Source organism: Paramormyrops kingsleyae, unplaced genomic scaffold, assembly GCF_048594095.1.
Source record: "Paramormyrops kingsleyae isolate MSU_618 unplaced genomic scaffold, PKINGS_0.4 ups41, whole genome shotgun sequence".
Classification (NCBI taxonomy): domain Eukaryota; kingdom Metazoa; phylum Chordata; class Actinopteri; order Osteoglossiformes; family Mormyridae; genus Paramormyrops; species Paramormyrops kingsleyae.
In genome coordinates this window covers 307,126-323,277 of record NW_027325979.1, presented here as the reverse complement: position 1 = coordinate 323,277, position 16,152 = coordinate 307,126, and the positions used below count along the sequence as shown (strand labels likewise).

General features: G+C 40.4%; 1 long non-coding RNA gene across 1 annotated transcript; it reads left to right on the top strand.

Annotated features, from left to right (window-relative positions):
* Positions 1–1,636: 1,636 nt before the first annotated feature.
* Positions 1,637–3,424, top strand: LOC140586349 (uncharacterized). Its single transcript, XR_011988180.1, has 2 exons — positions 1,637–1,981; positions 3,055–3,424. It is a non-coding gene; the product is annotated as an uncharacterized lncRNA (long non-coding RNA).
* The last annotated feature ends 12,728 nt before the right edge of the window (positions 3,425–16,152 follow it).

Sequence of the window (16,152 nt, the reverse complement as noted above, 5' to 3'; positions counted from 1 at the left end):
TTAATCTGGGCCAGAACCATTCTGAGCACGGCGAGCGATTCTGGCTGACTGTCGGCATTTTTAATCTGGGCCAGAACCGTTCTGAGCACGGCGAGCGTTTCTGGCTGACTGTCGGCATTTTTAATCTGGGCCAGAACCGTTCTGAGCACGGCGAGCGATTCTGGCTGACTGTCGGCATTTTTAATCTGGGCCAGAACCGTTCTGAGCACGGCGAGCGTTTCTGGCTGACTGTCGGCATTTTTAATCTGGGCCAGAACCGTTATGAGCGTGGCGAGCGTTTCTGGCTGACTGTCGGCATTTTTAATCTGGGCCAGAACCGTTCTGAGCGCGGCGAATGATTCTGGCTGACAGTCGGCATTTTGCGTGTCGGACGACTTTGGCTGACAGTCATCCATTTCAGCATTGGTAACATGATTTGTGTCGTACCTAGTCCTCACCTGGCGTAAAATTCTGGCCTGATGTCAGATAAATATTCTCAAAAAAATTCGAACCAGAACTAGTCTTAACATGGAAGATCATTCTGACTACAGTCTATAGGAGGGGTCACCAACATGGTGCCCGTGGGCACCAGGGCGCCCCCAAGGACCACATGAGATGCCCACGGTGACTGTTCTAAAAATAGCACAACTCACCATTGAGCATGGCGTCTAAAATTTAATTTTATCCTGTTGATATTCTTCTTTAATCACATTTGCATTTATATAGATTTGAAAATGGCAATATCTAAAAGAAAGCATTTAAAACGCGTTTATTATACATGATTTAAGAAAAATGTATCAAACTGCATGGTAGCCCTTCGTAAGGCTCAGTACCCGTGAAGTAGCTCCCAGTTTCAAAAAGGTGACCCCTGGTCTTAGTCTATAAGAACATAAGAAATTTACAAACGAGAGGAGGCCATTCGGCCCATCAAGCTCGTTTGGGGAGAACTTAACTAATAGCTCAGAGTTGTTAAAATCTTATCTAGCTCGGATTTAAAGGAACCCATGGTTTTAGCTTCCGTTACACTAGCAGGAAGAATATTCCATACTCTAACTACACGCTGTGTAAAGAAGGGCTTCCTCAAATTTGTTTTAACATGTTCTCCCGCTAATTTCCACTTATGGCCACGAGTTCTAATATTTAGACTAATACTGAAATAGTCATTTGGCTGAACAGCATCCAGACCCGTTAGAATCTTATAGACCTGAATCATATCCCCCCTTAGTCTCCTTTGCTCAAGGCTAAACAGATTCACTTCCGCTAACCTCTCCTCATAAGACATTCCTCTAAGACCAGGAATCATTCTCGTTGCACCTTTTCTAAGGCAATATATATGAGGTTCTCATTTCATTATGTTGTATATGTAAATCTGCAAGATGTCACCTGGGTCTGTTCGAGCATTGGTAATGCTTTGTCCCATACCTGACCCTCATCTGGCATAAAATTGTGGCTGAAGGCTCTGCTCTCTATTATATCATAACCACTGTCTGTTTGGGATAAAGCCTATACTAAAGATCATGAGAAAAACAATAAAGGGCCAATGGCTGACATACAAAAAGACTCCAAGCACCAGCTGTTGACATAGTACAGTCCCACTGATATGATAATTTTTTTGTTTAACATTGGAAAACCATTAAAACTTATTGGATATTTTTGTTAACTACGGTATATCGTCAATCATTAATTTTCATCTGACATGTTTACTTAAAAAAGGAAAAGTAAAAACAAATGAAAACATTAATTTATCTTCTCTAAAATCTTGTCTTTTAAAAATATAAACCCGTTTGGAATACTTTGTGTATAGGGCTTTTCTATTGACCGTTCGGTATTTGATCATCTACGCTGAACAACCAATCCTGAAATAAGTGGGCGTTAACGTTTCAGTTTAGACCAATCAATGTCCTTTAGACGTCACTGCAACTTCACCGGACTTTGAGGCTGTTGACGGCGTCGATCGACTTTAGATGGCTGATTCAGTTTGAATAATAACGAGCGAATTGTGGTAAGTGAAATATTTCAGTTACTTTTAAAGTTCCATTTAACCTTTTTAGTCAGAGATTTTAGCTTAAGATTCTGTCGGAACGGTATGTTGGGAATGATCGTTCATTTTAAAAAGTCGGTTCAAACAAGTCACACGCCTTGACATAATATTAAATACAGGGCTCTCGAGTTTAAATCAGATGTTTAACGTTAGATTACATCTGCAGAGCTCTCAAGTCTCACGTATTGTGTGTGGGACACACGCATTTAACACAACAATCTCCCACGCCAAACGACATTTCTCTGTCTGAGAAGTGATAAAGCTCGCGCCACAGCTAATCCAAACCTGCACCTTCAATTTTTTTCTTTTCATGGGGGACATGTCACTTCAGTCCACTGCTCCTTTGTTGCTGGTGATATCTGAAACTTGTTTGGTTAAAAATGAGCACCGCAAGTTCCAATTTACGACTTTGTGCATTTAATTCCTAGTGATGGAAATATATCCTTATATATATACAGTATATATATATATATATATATATATATATATATATATATATATATATATATATATATATATATATATATATATATGCGTCTAATTGATCAATCGACAGATTTATCAGTTATGCATGATCATAAGTTGGTAAAGTTGTGTGTCATATTAAAGTCACAGTAAAAAAAAAACAGGGATGAAATTCATATGGAACAATCATATATTCTGTGCAGTATTGGATATAGCAGCCTTCTGGACAGTTACAGTTCAGCAATGAGTGTTTTTTATGTCAGATCAGAACAGATATTACATTTCAGATTGCATACATATATGCATACAACTTTGACGTGTTGTGAATTAAATGGTGAAATTAACAACCCTGTTTAAATATTGTTTACTTGTTCATGATATTCTGTCATGGACATAATGATTCATATCTCCTTATTTGTGTACTACTGTATGTGTTTTGGAATTGTTTTATACTATAAATGTTGGGTGCTGTCTTGATCTTGATGGTATGATTTATGTTCTATGCCTTAGAAGCAGGTGGCATTAATAGTTTTGTGTTGTGTGTTGTGGCTGCAAAATTCCTTAACTAGGAGTGCAACGGACCAGGAGGCAGAGAAAAACATTCAAAGATGGCTTCAGTTGGCACCTGACAGGGATGGAGGAATGAAGGAACATGCAAAAAGGGCAAATGACACTTAATTCCATTGTTTGTGATGTATTTACTTGTTTTGTATTTGGATTTTTTTGTGTGTGTTTTTGACCACCCAAATTTCACATTTTATTAACCAGTTTTACAGGGCCATGTTCTTAGATATTTTGTATGTTGTGAAGTGCTTTAAACGCCTCATCTGTCTGTTGATGTTACAAAGTAAAGTGTAATTAAATATCAATCAGTGGTTTGTTGAAAAGCATTTATATGTTGTTTATAGTAAAAGTAAAAATAAACTTTATTGATATCAATTGTGTATCCATTGTGCTTTATGATGTCACTGGGCCTGTTATGGCCCAAATCAGGTAGAACCATGTCTGGGCCATCACTGGGCCTGTTATGGCCCAAATCAGAAAATCCATGTCTGGGCCGTCACTGGGTCTGTTGTAGCCCAAATCAGGTAGAACCATGTCTGGGCCATCACTGGGCCTGTTATGGCCCAAATCAGAAAATCCATGTCTGGGCCGTCACTGGGCCTGTTATGGCCCAAATCAGGAAGAACCATGTCTGGGCCGTCACTGGGCCTGTTATGGCCCAAATCAGGAAGAACCATGTCTGGGCCGTCACTGGGCCTGTTATGGCCCAAATCAGAAAATCCAGGTCTGGGCCGTCACAGGGCCGTCATTCTTTGCGGTATCTGGGCCAAAGGAAAATGAATAGTGTGGGCCAGATCTGGCCCAAAAGAATTTTGCTATCTGGGGTATGTCTAATCTTAACTATTGGGGACAGTGTTTTTCAGGGGACAATGGCATGGTAACATAGCCTACAATTATTCGTTTGGACCCCCCTACATTTAACATAAAATATTAGTTTTATGCCAGTGTGTGTCCCCCACATTCAAAATGCTTCTGACGCCCTTGTTTTTTATTACATTTAAATGCAAGTAAAACATAATTACATGGTTCTACAAATTCAAAGCCGGCGCTCCATCTTCTGGTCACTGGAATTTACTACTCCACCCTCACCCCCAGGTGCGCGCCTACCTCAGCAAAAGACTAAAGGCATTTCGTGAGTCAGCAAAAGATAAAATACATTTCTTGGTGCCTTTCGTGATTGAGCAAAAGACGAAATGCATTTCCTGATTTCACAGAATTAGTTTTGTCCACAAAAGGACTGTGTATCATTCACAAAATGGATTTTGTTTACAAAAAAACTTTAATTCAGAAAATGCATCTTGTTCACAAATTGACTTTCTTTAATTCACAAAATGCATTTTGTCCATGAAATGACTGTGTATCATTCACAAAATGCATTTCGTCCACAAAATTACTTTTGTTCACAAAATGCAATTCGTTCACAAAATTACTTTCTTAAACTCGTGAAATGCATTTTGTCCACGAAGTGATTGTGTATTATTCACAAAAAAAAAAAAAATGCATATTGTCCACAAAATTAGTTTCTTCTGTCCACAAAATACAAAGTACTGATACCAATTCTGTGCACAAAAAGAAATGTTCCTTTTGATTTCTGTGCAGGGAAGAAAGTAAAGTCTTTATGCTGTAGTGGCATAAAGGCATTACTTGATTTTGTCATTAAATATTGTTTTTTGTGGTACAGAATGTATTTTATGCACGACAACGAGTGCTTGACACTTTGCGCCCCATATTTGTGCTAACCAAGTTTGCAGTTTGCATAATCAAATAAGGTAATCATTATGAAACTTAATCAACATGAGACAATTAAATTCCGCCATTTCACAAAGCCTTTTATAAAATGTTGATTCAAGGTGTTCAGTGAGCAAAGCCTCACCATGCTTCTGCATTCACTGTTCTTTATTTTGTCCCTTTACTTGTGGGTCTGGAGGTGAGCGTCTGCCTACAGGCGCGGGGTTGAGAGTAAGCCGTTTTAATGGAGGGTAGGGGTTACTCAAATAAAAACAGTAAGAAGAAAACTTTAAATCATGTAATGAGATAAAGTAAAACCTTGGAACACTAACCCCTCTTAACTGGACCATAACGGGTCTGTTGATTTTTTTCAACTTGTTCCTCGACGAAAATCTTCGTCTTGCTAAAACCTGTATCGGTTGAGATGCATTCTACTCTACCAATTCGGACCTTGAAAAAAAAAACTAACTGCAACTTGACCAAAAATTCAGAACACGACAAAACAAAACAGACCTGGTAAAACTTGTACGGATCAAGAAGCATCTCTGATGGGCTGACACAAAGGCAAACGGACCTACTGGCGCGGGAAAGCTGTGTTTGGTGTGATTTTTTTGTGCTTTATCTAAAGGACATTTATTGATACAGTAATAATGGCCCTTAAGAAAGTGAGCAGTGATAGCGGCAAACCAAAGAGGGAAGTAGTGAGAGTAACTGTAGAAATTATAGTGAGACTTGAAGGTGTGTCTGTTCTCACTTTGGAGTATGAGATTGTCATTTATTTCATATACATTGCTTTTGTTTGTGCTCTTTTTCATGTGTGTATTTGTTCTAAATTGATTGTTAATCCTTTTTGTCAAGGATTTGGGTGGTTCAGGCACAGGGGCGTGGCATGATGCAGGCTGGGATGAAGGAGGTGGACAAACCGCTGGTGGCTCAGGGAACACAGGGGTTTATTATACAAAACTTAACACACTAAGAACACTACAAAATAAATGGACCACGAGGGATCAAAACTAAAAAGGGGAAAAACAATGACTAATTAAAAAAGGTCAGGGCAACAAGTAGCAGGCAGGCAACAAATAACAAAACACAAGGTAACCTCTAAGAGATGAAATGCACCTCATCAGCTACACAAGACATACTGCGCTGACAAACATCAATGACTCCAGGAGGAACATAACAGGATCAGGAACTTAAATACAAAAGGTTAACAAGGATACACTCAAAAAAATTATTCTGAGGCTTTGTAAATATAACAAAAAAGATCCCATTTATATTTACTTGCACAAAATAAGTTATCGTAATTACTCACTTTTTTAGGTTACTTACTTAATCCATATTTGTAAACATGATATACAAAATTTGTGTCTTGAATTTATTTCATAAACTGGGTTCAGTTTACAAACGATTAGCTCTTACATTTAAGAACAAAGCAAAGCTGAGTAATGTTAACTTGAAGTCCTCATTTACGCTCCAGTCCTGCAGATGGCAATAACACACATTAATTAGGGTGTCTAATAGTGATGGGAAGTTCGGATCATTTTACCGACTCGGACCTTTGAGTCTCGTTCAGCAAATGAACGAATCTTTTTTCAAGTCATTTCGTTCATTTTAGCAAAATATAATTAAAATGTTACCTGTTACCTCCCTAACACATCCACTGCTTACACAAATGTTGATCACACTACAAACAAGACAAAACTATAATGCTATAAGAAACAGAAAATATTAATTAATTGTTTACCTGGGTCTTTAGTATATGATTCGCTCACCTCGCCTCTTATCTGACAAGTTTTCAGGTTTGAGTTGTTCGTTCATCACGTGACAGCCCAATTAGCTAACCAAGGCAGTCTGAGCCGGAAAAAGAATTGATTAGTTCATCTCTCCAGTCTTCGGGTTTGAGTCATTCGTTCATCACGTCACAGCTCCATAAGTTTAACCTATGCAGTCTTAGCCGGAAAAAGAATTGATTAGTTCATCTCTCCAGTCTTCGGGTTTGAGTCATTCGTTCATCATGTCACAGCTCCATAAGTTTAACCTATGCAGTCTTAGCCGGAAACAGAATTGATTAGTTCATCTCTCGAGTCTTCGGGTTTGAGTTGTTCGTTCATCACGTGACAGCCCCATAAGCTTAAGCTATGCAGTCTGAGCCAGAAAGAGAATTGATTAGTTCATTCCTCGAGTCTTTTTGAAGTAGTTTTGCTATTATTTTATATATTTATATATCTATATATTCTTACAGTTTTGTAAATGTACTACGTTCTAATGTCCTGTAGTCTAATGCTAAATGTGAAATTGTCTCTAATTGATATATGAAATATGCGGACTGAAAGTTCAACAATCGTTTCTTGTTTCAGAGTACATTCAAAGCTTACATTACATTACTTGATTACTTGTACATTTAATAGGTAATAGATTATGCCTCTATGGATGGGCTTTTAAAAAAATGCTTTGTTTAGTGTTATAGCTTTAATAGTGCTTTTATTTCATTTTCTAATAGAATTTTGCCCTGCTGTTCAGAACTTCAGAGAGAGATGGCCTGCATTGTTTAATGAGTCAGGTAACTCATATTCTCAGTATATGCATGCTGTACTAATTGTTTTTGTTCTTGCTGCAAAGAAAACTGATTTGTCATTTACTTCTCAGATAAATGAGGAATTCTATAGGATCACTGCAGTTCATCTGGAGCGAACATTTATGTTGAAATTGGATGCTCGTACACCAAAACTTGTTGACCTTCTACCAAAAAAAGGAGGTACAGTAGGCCAGGGACAAAGATTCGACCCCTTCTAGATTCTGTGACACAGATGCATTTACGTGAATAACATGCACTGCATTTATCTCTGTTGTAACATGTCATTCAAAAGGATTTAAATTTGCAATATTATTCACAGAGCCTCAATGTTGAGCCTAGACATGATGCCATAATCCGGAGCCTCATTGTGTATCTTGGAGAAAGAGAAGACCTCAAAGAGTACCAGGTAAATGCTGAAATGTTGAAACACATGCAGAATTGGATGTATGGACGCGCATGCATGCACACGTACACACAGATGGATGCATGGTCTGACAAATGGGCAGAACTGAACATAAGATAATGACCTTAAATGGAATATGGCATCATTATTAAGGGATAATGACATTTTGTGAAAGAGCAGAAATGTAACTACATTTGTCATTAGATTTTAATCAGCGGCAGTACAAATATAGTGACACAACTGCAGTGATAATCAATAAAACTCAGAAATAAGTCACATTGCTAGTAGGGGTACATGATTCTGAAAATCTCATGATTCAATTAGATTTTGATTCCAGGGCTCATGATTTGGTTCAAAACCGATTCTGATTGATTGATTCAGAGACTATTTTTGATTCAATAAATACAATATACATTTACTTTGCCAAGCCTGCATACAACGTTAATCCTAGCCAAGTCAAAGCCATACAGAATTTCTGCTTCACGCTCACAAGGCTGCTGGCTCCAGCCCGCTCTACCGCTCAAATTCGCAGTATGCTGCTCTACCCATTACTGCTCCGTGCTACAGTAAAATTTCATCCTGCTCCAGTCAAATCGCTCCACACTCACTCCAATTTAAAATGTTAAAATGTATCTCCATCAACAAGCTTACAACGACCAATTTTTGAAGTGCGACAGTCTTGATAATTGTACAAATGAGTTTTGGGTAGGTGTGGGCATGCCTCAGACTCGTGGTGTGAGCAGTATCGGAGCGAAATTGGAACAAGGCAGAGCAACCGCTCTGGCCTTTACGTGTAAATACAAAACCGCTCCGACCAAATCCCGCCTGCTCTACTCACATGCTCTGGCTGAAATGATTGCTCACTACATAGCAGCAGGCATGCCAAAAGGAATAAGAAGATAGTATAAGTGTAAACTAGATTCTTCCGTCAGCACTACTAGCACCGTCACAAAAATGAAAATATGAATCAGTTTTTTATGGATGTATGAATCGATTTTGAATCGGCAGAGATGGAATTGTGATGCTAATGTGAATCTTTCTTTGGGGGGGGGGGGGCACACCTCTGCTAAATGATACACAACAATGTCATTTTATTACAGAAACTTGAATTTCATACAAAAACTTGTACTGCATTTTTTTTTCTTTTAACAGGGCGTTGGCAAGGAAGCATTAGAAGACTGAGCACAATCTGAGGATCACTGTGAAGAAGCAGTTGGGTAGCTGTGTTGGTGATGTTTCCATTGTGATCGAAGGCACAGAGGTTTTGGCGAACTGTAAAAATGTTAGTAAACTGATTTTCAGTTAATTTACCTGGTAAAATAAAGTTTAAATAAATGACATAAATGCTCTAATAGTACACATAAGTTAGTGGTTTATTTATTGTTAGTTACTGTAATGTTGCACTGCTTTATTTGGTTAATCGTCCAGTCTGTGAAGAAGGCATTCAAGTAAGAATTGCATTGTAGGATGACTCATTTCCTGGCGCGTACAATTTATATTAGGTCAGCGTTCACAGTTCGACTTCTGATATTCAGATCGAGTTCTAGGTCAAACTGGTTTGTTTGACTTTCAAGAAATTCGAGTTCTAGTGAGTTTGAGAACCGAGGTACCACTGTATTTGAATTTTAATGTATTATATTTTGGATTTGTTCTTAACTTTAATGTTTAATTCCAATTTTTGAATTTGTTTCACTTGTAACAGGAACACATTTAACTATTAAAAGTGCTGAAGAAGTGTATGCATTTAAAAATACCTTTTCTGTAAGTAAATAAAAAATCTTGCAATTTACTGATTAAATACTTTGGGAATTTGAATTTTAAAAGACTGGAGTGTTCTTCATACACTCACCTAAAGGATTATTAGGAACTCCTGTTCAATTTCTCATTAATGCAATTATCTAATCAACCAATCACATGGCAGTTGCTTCAATGCATTTAGGGGTGTGGTCCTGGTCAAGACAATCTCCTGAACTCCAAACTGAATGTCAGAATGGGAAAGAAAGGTGATTTAAGCAATTTTGAGCGTGGCATGGTTGTTGGTGCCAGACGGGCCGGTCTGAGTATTTCACAATCTGGGGTGCGTTTCTCGAAACCATCGTTGCTACCTACGTTAGCAACTTGCGTGGTTCAAACTATCTAAGTACGACGCAGGTGTTTCTCGAAACCATAGTTCAAACTACATAGGTAACGATACTGCGGACTTACGTGGTGCGATGCATCGTTAAACGACGCAGGTGTTTCTCGAAACCATAGTTCGAACGAACGTTCGCAAACACTGTCGTTAAGTTGTGTAGTTTGAACTACAGCTCACGAGCTGTACTTAGAAGCGTAGTTATATGTAAATTCGTCAGCGATGGTGGAAAATACAGTGCAATAAGGGTATAGTCACCGTGTAAGTAAGAAATTTAATAATCTTTAATACCAAATAAGAAATAATTTAGCTCTACGATCACATATAATGTGAAGTTGTCTGAAAATGTAGTTTGAAACGTAATTGTTGTGTGGGTCTCTGGTCATAAGTACGGTAACTGTCTGTAGTGAGCAAATCTCAGACTGCAAAGTATTACCTCACCTAAAGGATTATTAGGAACACCATACTAATACGGTGTTTGACCCCCTTTCGCCTTCAGAACTGCCTTAATTCTACGTGGCATTGATTCAACAAGGTGCTGAAAGCATTCTTTAGAAATGTTGGCCCATATTGATAGGATAGCATCTTGCAGTTGATGGAGATTTGTGGGATGCACATCCAGGGCACGAAGCTCCCGTTCCACCACATCCCAAAGATGCTCTATTGGGTTGAGATCTGGTGACTGTGAGGGCCATTTTATTACAGTGAACTCATTGTCATGTTCAAGAAACCAATTTGAAATGATTCGAGCTTTGTGACATGGTGCATTATCCTGCTGGAAGTAGCCATCAGAGGATGGGTACATGGTGGTCATAAAGGGATGGACATGGTCAGAAACAATGCTCAGGTAGGCCATGGCATTTAAACGATGCCCAATTGGCACTAAGGGGCCTAAAGTGTGCCAAGAAAACATCCCCCACACCATTACACCACCAGCCTGCACAGTGGTAACAAGGCATGATGGATCCATGTTCTCATTCTGTTTACGCCAAATTCTGACTCTACCATTTGAATGTCTCAACAGAAATCGAGACTCATCAGACCAGGCAACATTTTTCCAGTCTTCAACTGTCTAATTTTGGTGAGCTCGTGCAAATTGTAGCCTCTTTTTCCTATTTGTAGTGGAGATGAGTGGTACCTGGTGGGGTCTTCTGCTGTTGTAGCCCATCCACCTCAAGGTTGTGCATGTTGTGGCTTCACAAATGCTTTGCTGCATACCTCGATTGTAACGAGTGGTTATTTCAGTCAAAGTTGCTCTTCTATCAGCTTGAATCAGCCGGCCCATTCTCCTCTGACCTCTAGCATCAACAAGGCATTTTCGCCCACAGGACTGCCGCATACTGGATGTTTTTCCCTTTGCACACCATTCTTTGTAAACCCTAGAAATGGTTGTGTGTGAAAATCCCAGTAACTGAGCAGATTGTGAAATACTCAGACCGGCCCGTCTGGCACCAACAACCATGCCACGCTCAAAATTGCTTAAATCACCTTTCTTTCCCATTCTGACATTCAGTTTGGAGTTCAGGAGATTGTCTTGACCAGGACCACACCCCTAAATGCATTGAAGCAACTGCCATGTGATTGGTTGATTAGATAATTGCATTAATGAGAAATTGAACAGGTGTTCCTAATAATCCTTTAGGTGAGTGTATGTGTTCATTTAACCTAAATTTCAGTCGCGACTCAGGCAGTCGGCTCGCTACAGCATTTGCACACTAGATGACCACCTTCGCACGGTCGAGCCTAACATTGGCAAAAATCGCGGTGATTTGCGGCATGATTAAAAAATTTGCGGCGGATGCGCAAATTCGTGAAATTCGCGACTGCCGCGAAAAATTTACAGCCCTAGTCATTAGCCATGAAAATTTGTCAAGTACTGAGAAAAAAAAATGTACTGTAGTAAAATATAACTACTTACCAAGACTGGGATGTAACAGAGTACTAGTAATAGTGGTATGTATTTAAAATACAAAAATGAATTATCTGTATTCAGTCCACATTACATTTTGAAAAGGTTTAGAATAGTCACTTAAAAAAAAAAAAAAATTTTAGAATACATTTGCCATAAAATTAAAACTACGGTGTTTTTGAACCAAAAATCTTTTGAAAAATATGCCTGTACGGTGGCCCAGACGGGTCAATGTAATGCAAAAGCCACAACACAAATACAACAGCCACAAGACGAATGCAAAAGCCGCAACACAAATACAAATGGCGCAACACGAATACAAACGCCGCAACACAAACACAAAGGCCACAACATGAATACAAACGTTGCAAAACAAATACAAAAGCTGCAACACGAATACAAAAGCCGCTGTCACTACCGAAAATGTTACACCTACCGAAAATGTAACTCCCGCTACTATGCATGCGCACGCTTACGACTTCTGGAAGGAGGTGTGCTATTTTTATGGCATCGCGTCACATTTCATCATCTGTTGATTTTTGATGTGAATGTCGACAGCGAGAGGAAAGAGAAGATTTAACCAGATAACGATGGAGACCTTCGACTTTAAAAGATTTTATTTTTTGCACAGGGCATTAATGCCCAATGTGCCTCAGAAGGAGCGACATAAAATACGGCATATGGGCATCAATTTTACAGTCAAAAATGACATTACTTTTATGTTTTTCTCTATGTGCTAAATGAAATTACCATTATGTATTATACCCAGGGGTGCATTTCCCAAAACCATAGTTCGAACTACGGAGGTAACGATATACTGCAGACTTACGTAGTACGATGCATCATTAAATGACACAGGTGTTTCCCAAAACCATAGTTTGAATGAACGTTTGCAAACACTGTCGTTAAGTTGCGTAGTTCTAACTACAGCTCTTGAGCTGTAGTTAGAAGTGTAGTTCCGGGTAAATACGTCAGCGATGGTGGAAAATGCAGTCTAATAAGGGTATAGTCACCGTGTAAGTAAGAAATTTTATAATCTTTAATACCTAATAAAGAATAATTTAGCTCTACGATCACATATAATGTGAAGTTTTCTGAAAATGTACAGTGGTACCTCTTAAACTTAATCCATTCAGAGCTCCGGATCGAATCCTAAAAAGTTCGGGTTCTGTCTGATCGAATTTTCCCCATAAGAAATAATGGAAAACCAATTTATTGGTTCCCAGTCCCAAAAAATTACACCTAAATATGTGTTTTTTAGCATTTAAACACAAAATGAAGAGCATATTCTGTACTTAACACATCTAAGCACATTTATCCCATAGTACCGGAATACCCAGGTGATCAGAGTGTCAGCTAACTCCGCAGCTCCTGGGAGCTTGGCCAGTGGAATGAGTCGACACATTTTAGAGAACCGATCAACCACAGTAAGGATGACCATGTTACCCCGGGAGGGTGGTAGATCCGTGATGAAGCCCATCACCACATGGGACCAGGAACGAGAAGGAACAGGTACCAGCAGGAGGCAGGTGGGAAGATTTTAGTTGAGAGCATTCCGGGCAGGAGGCTACATACCTGTCCACCTCGACCCTCCAGCCGGGCCACCAGAACTTACTTGCCAATAACCGCTGCATCACGGAACTTCCAGGGAGCCTTGTGCTGCAGGAGGTATGCACCCAGCGAATAACATTGGAGCGGTGAATGGTGGGCACATGCCACTTACCTGGGGGACACCCCGCTGGAGGGGTTTTACGTTCCAGGACTTCCAGGGACCAAGTAATGGAAGCGGCGAAACAGGTTGGGGCTAACACAGGCTCCTCTCTATCCCAGATGTCGGGTGGGTCGTACTGTCTGGACAGGGCATCAGCTTTAATATTCTTTTTCCCCGAGAGGTAAGTTACCTTGAAATGAAACCGAGCAAAGAATATAGCCCAACGCACTTGTTGAGGATTCAACCTCTTAGCGTTTTGTAGGTATTCTAGATTCCGATGGTCCGTGAAAACTTCGAACGGAAAGCGAGCGCCCTCCTGCCAATGCTTCCATTCCTCTAAGGCGAGCTTAATGGCCAGGAGTTCCCGGTCCCCTACATCGTAATTATGTTCCGCAGTGGTTACGCACAAGGATGGCGGCGACTGGTCACCTGGTCCCTCTGGATAAGGACAGCTCCCACGCCTGCTTCTGAGGCGTCCACCTCTACCTCGAAGGGATGTTCTGGATGTGGTTGTCTGAGGACGGGTGCAGAAGGCGTGCTTTAGTCGTCAGAACGTGGCTTCAGCCTCAGGAGTCCACGGCAGAAGGGGTCTCGACCCCCGTGTGAGGGAAGTAAGAGGTGCAGCTATTTGACTAAAATTTCAGACAAAACGCCGATAAAAACCCCAAGAATCATTGCAATTCATTCGTAGTACGGGGCTGTGGCCACTGCTGAATGGCTGTCACTTTACCTTCATCCATGGCGACCTCCCCTGGTCTGAGGATGTACCCAAGGAACCGTACCTGGGTCCGGTGGAACTCACATTTTTCCCCTTTAGCAAAAAGTTTATACTCACGCAACCTTTGGAGTACCTGGCAAACATGATCTACATGAGCAGGACAAGAAGGAGAGTATATTAAGATATCGTCAATATACACCACGACGAAACGGTTTATCATGTCTCGGAACACGGTATACATGAAAGCTTGAAAGATCGAGGGACTGTTAGCTAGTCCGTACGGCATCACCCGGTACTAATATTGCACCGTGCTAGTGATGAAAGATGTTTTCCATTCATCGCCACTTCGGATCCAAACTAAATTGTAGGCGCTCTGGCAATCTAATTTGGTAAAAAACTGGGCTTTCCTGAGCTGTTCTAGTGCGGAGGGAATTAAAGGTAAGGGTTCCCGGCATTTCACTGTTATCGCATTCAGGGCACGATAGTCAATGCAGGGGCGGAGTCCTCCATCCCGGCACGGTTAGCTGGCAGAGTGACACACCGAAAAGAGCCGAAATTCCTACCTTAGCATGTGGAGTCGGAGGGGCGTGACGAGTCGGGCAGGAGTGGATGATGTGACCCGACGCTCCACAATAAAAACACAGGCCATGTGTGGTGCATCTGCGTCGCTCCTCAGAAGAGAGGGTTGAACGCCCCACTTGCATCAGCTCAGAGTGATCCTCTGCAGCGGCCGACGGCGTCGGCAAGTATGTCGGTGACAACGTTCCCTAAGGCTGTTGTCAAGGGTCACCAACAGCGCAATATAATCCTCAAATGACAAGGTCGAGCCGCGAGATGCCAATTTGTCCTGGAGCTTGGGGTTTGGCGCCCGGCGATAGACAATCCGTAGACAATCTTCAAGCCAGCGGAGTCCTGCCGATACAGTGTGGAATTCTGAAGAGAATTACGCTACTGTCCGGTCACCCTGTTTTAGGTCAAACATGCATTTACCCAGGCTGCGTCCAACGGCGGGATGATCAAAGATTCCCTTAAAAGCACTCTGGAAATCCTGTGCCGAATCCAGGATCGGACTGTCGTCCATCCACAAGGCGGTCGCCCAATCCCGTGCCTGGCTGGTGAGTAGGGAAATGATGAAACTTTCCAGAATTATGAAACAATACTTTGCACTGCTGTGAAGTTCCCTCCACCTTAAATAGTGGAGCGATAAGTGATTACGTGTTCCCATCAACCTGGCCCCGCCCTCTGGGTGTGAGAGTTTCTGACAGATGACCGATTGTTTTATCTTGGGCCAAACTGCACATCCATGCATTTGGTTGTTTATGTAGTGCAAATAAAGGTTCTTAACTATTATTTTGGTATGATTTATTTTTGAAAATGCTGTACATACTGTATATCACAACTGCTTGATAAGCAAAATAAGATATAAAATGATCTAAAGTATAATAAAAAAACATTAACCAGATGTACAGGAATTAGGTTAAATAATGCACATGTTTTTAGCTTCCTTTCCCTTCATTTTAGCCCAACAGGCAAAGGAAAATGACTTCCTTCTTGAAACACAAGGAACAATGGACAGGTTAAGAATTTTGGTTCATGAGTAAAGAACTTATTTTTAAAAATTAGGATTAAAATATGGGTACACAAGATTGATATACACCATAATTGTATTACATTTTCTAAAGAAAAGGCATCTATTAAGCAATACCATTGGGAAAAACCTTATGTAAGATTACTGTCAGGCACTAACAGCAACGTGCACACAGATGTAAATATTACAATCGGCAAAGCAAAATGGTTTAAATACCACAATAAAGTGATGGCTGAACTACAACTATAAACATCGATGACTCATCTCACAATACGTGACTAATGCATGATGATACACAACGTCGACACCCTGAATCACGCAATCACGGTCTGCCGCAAAA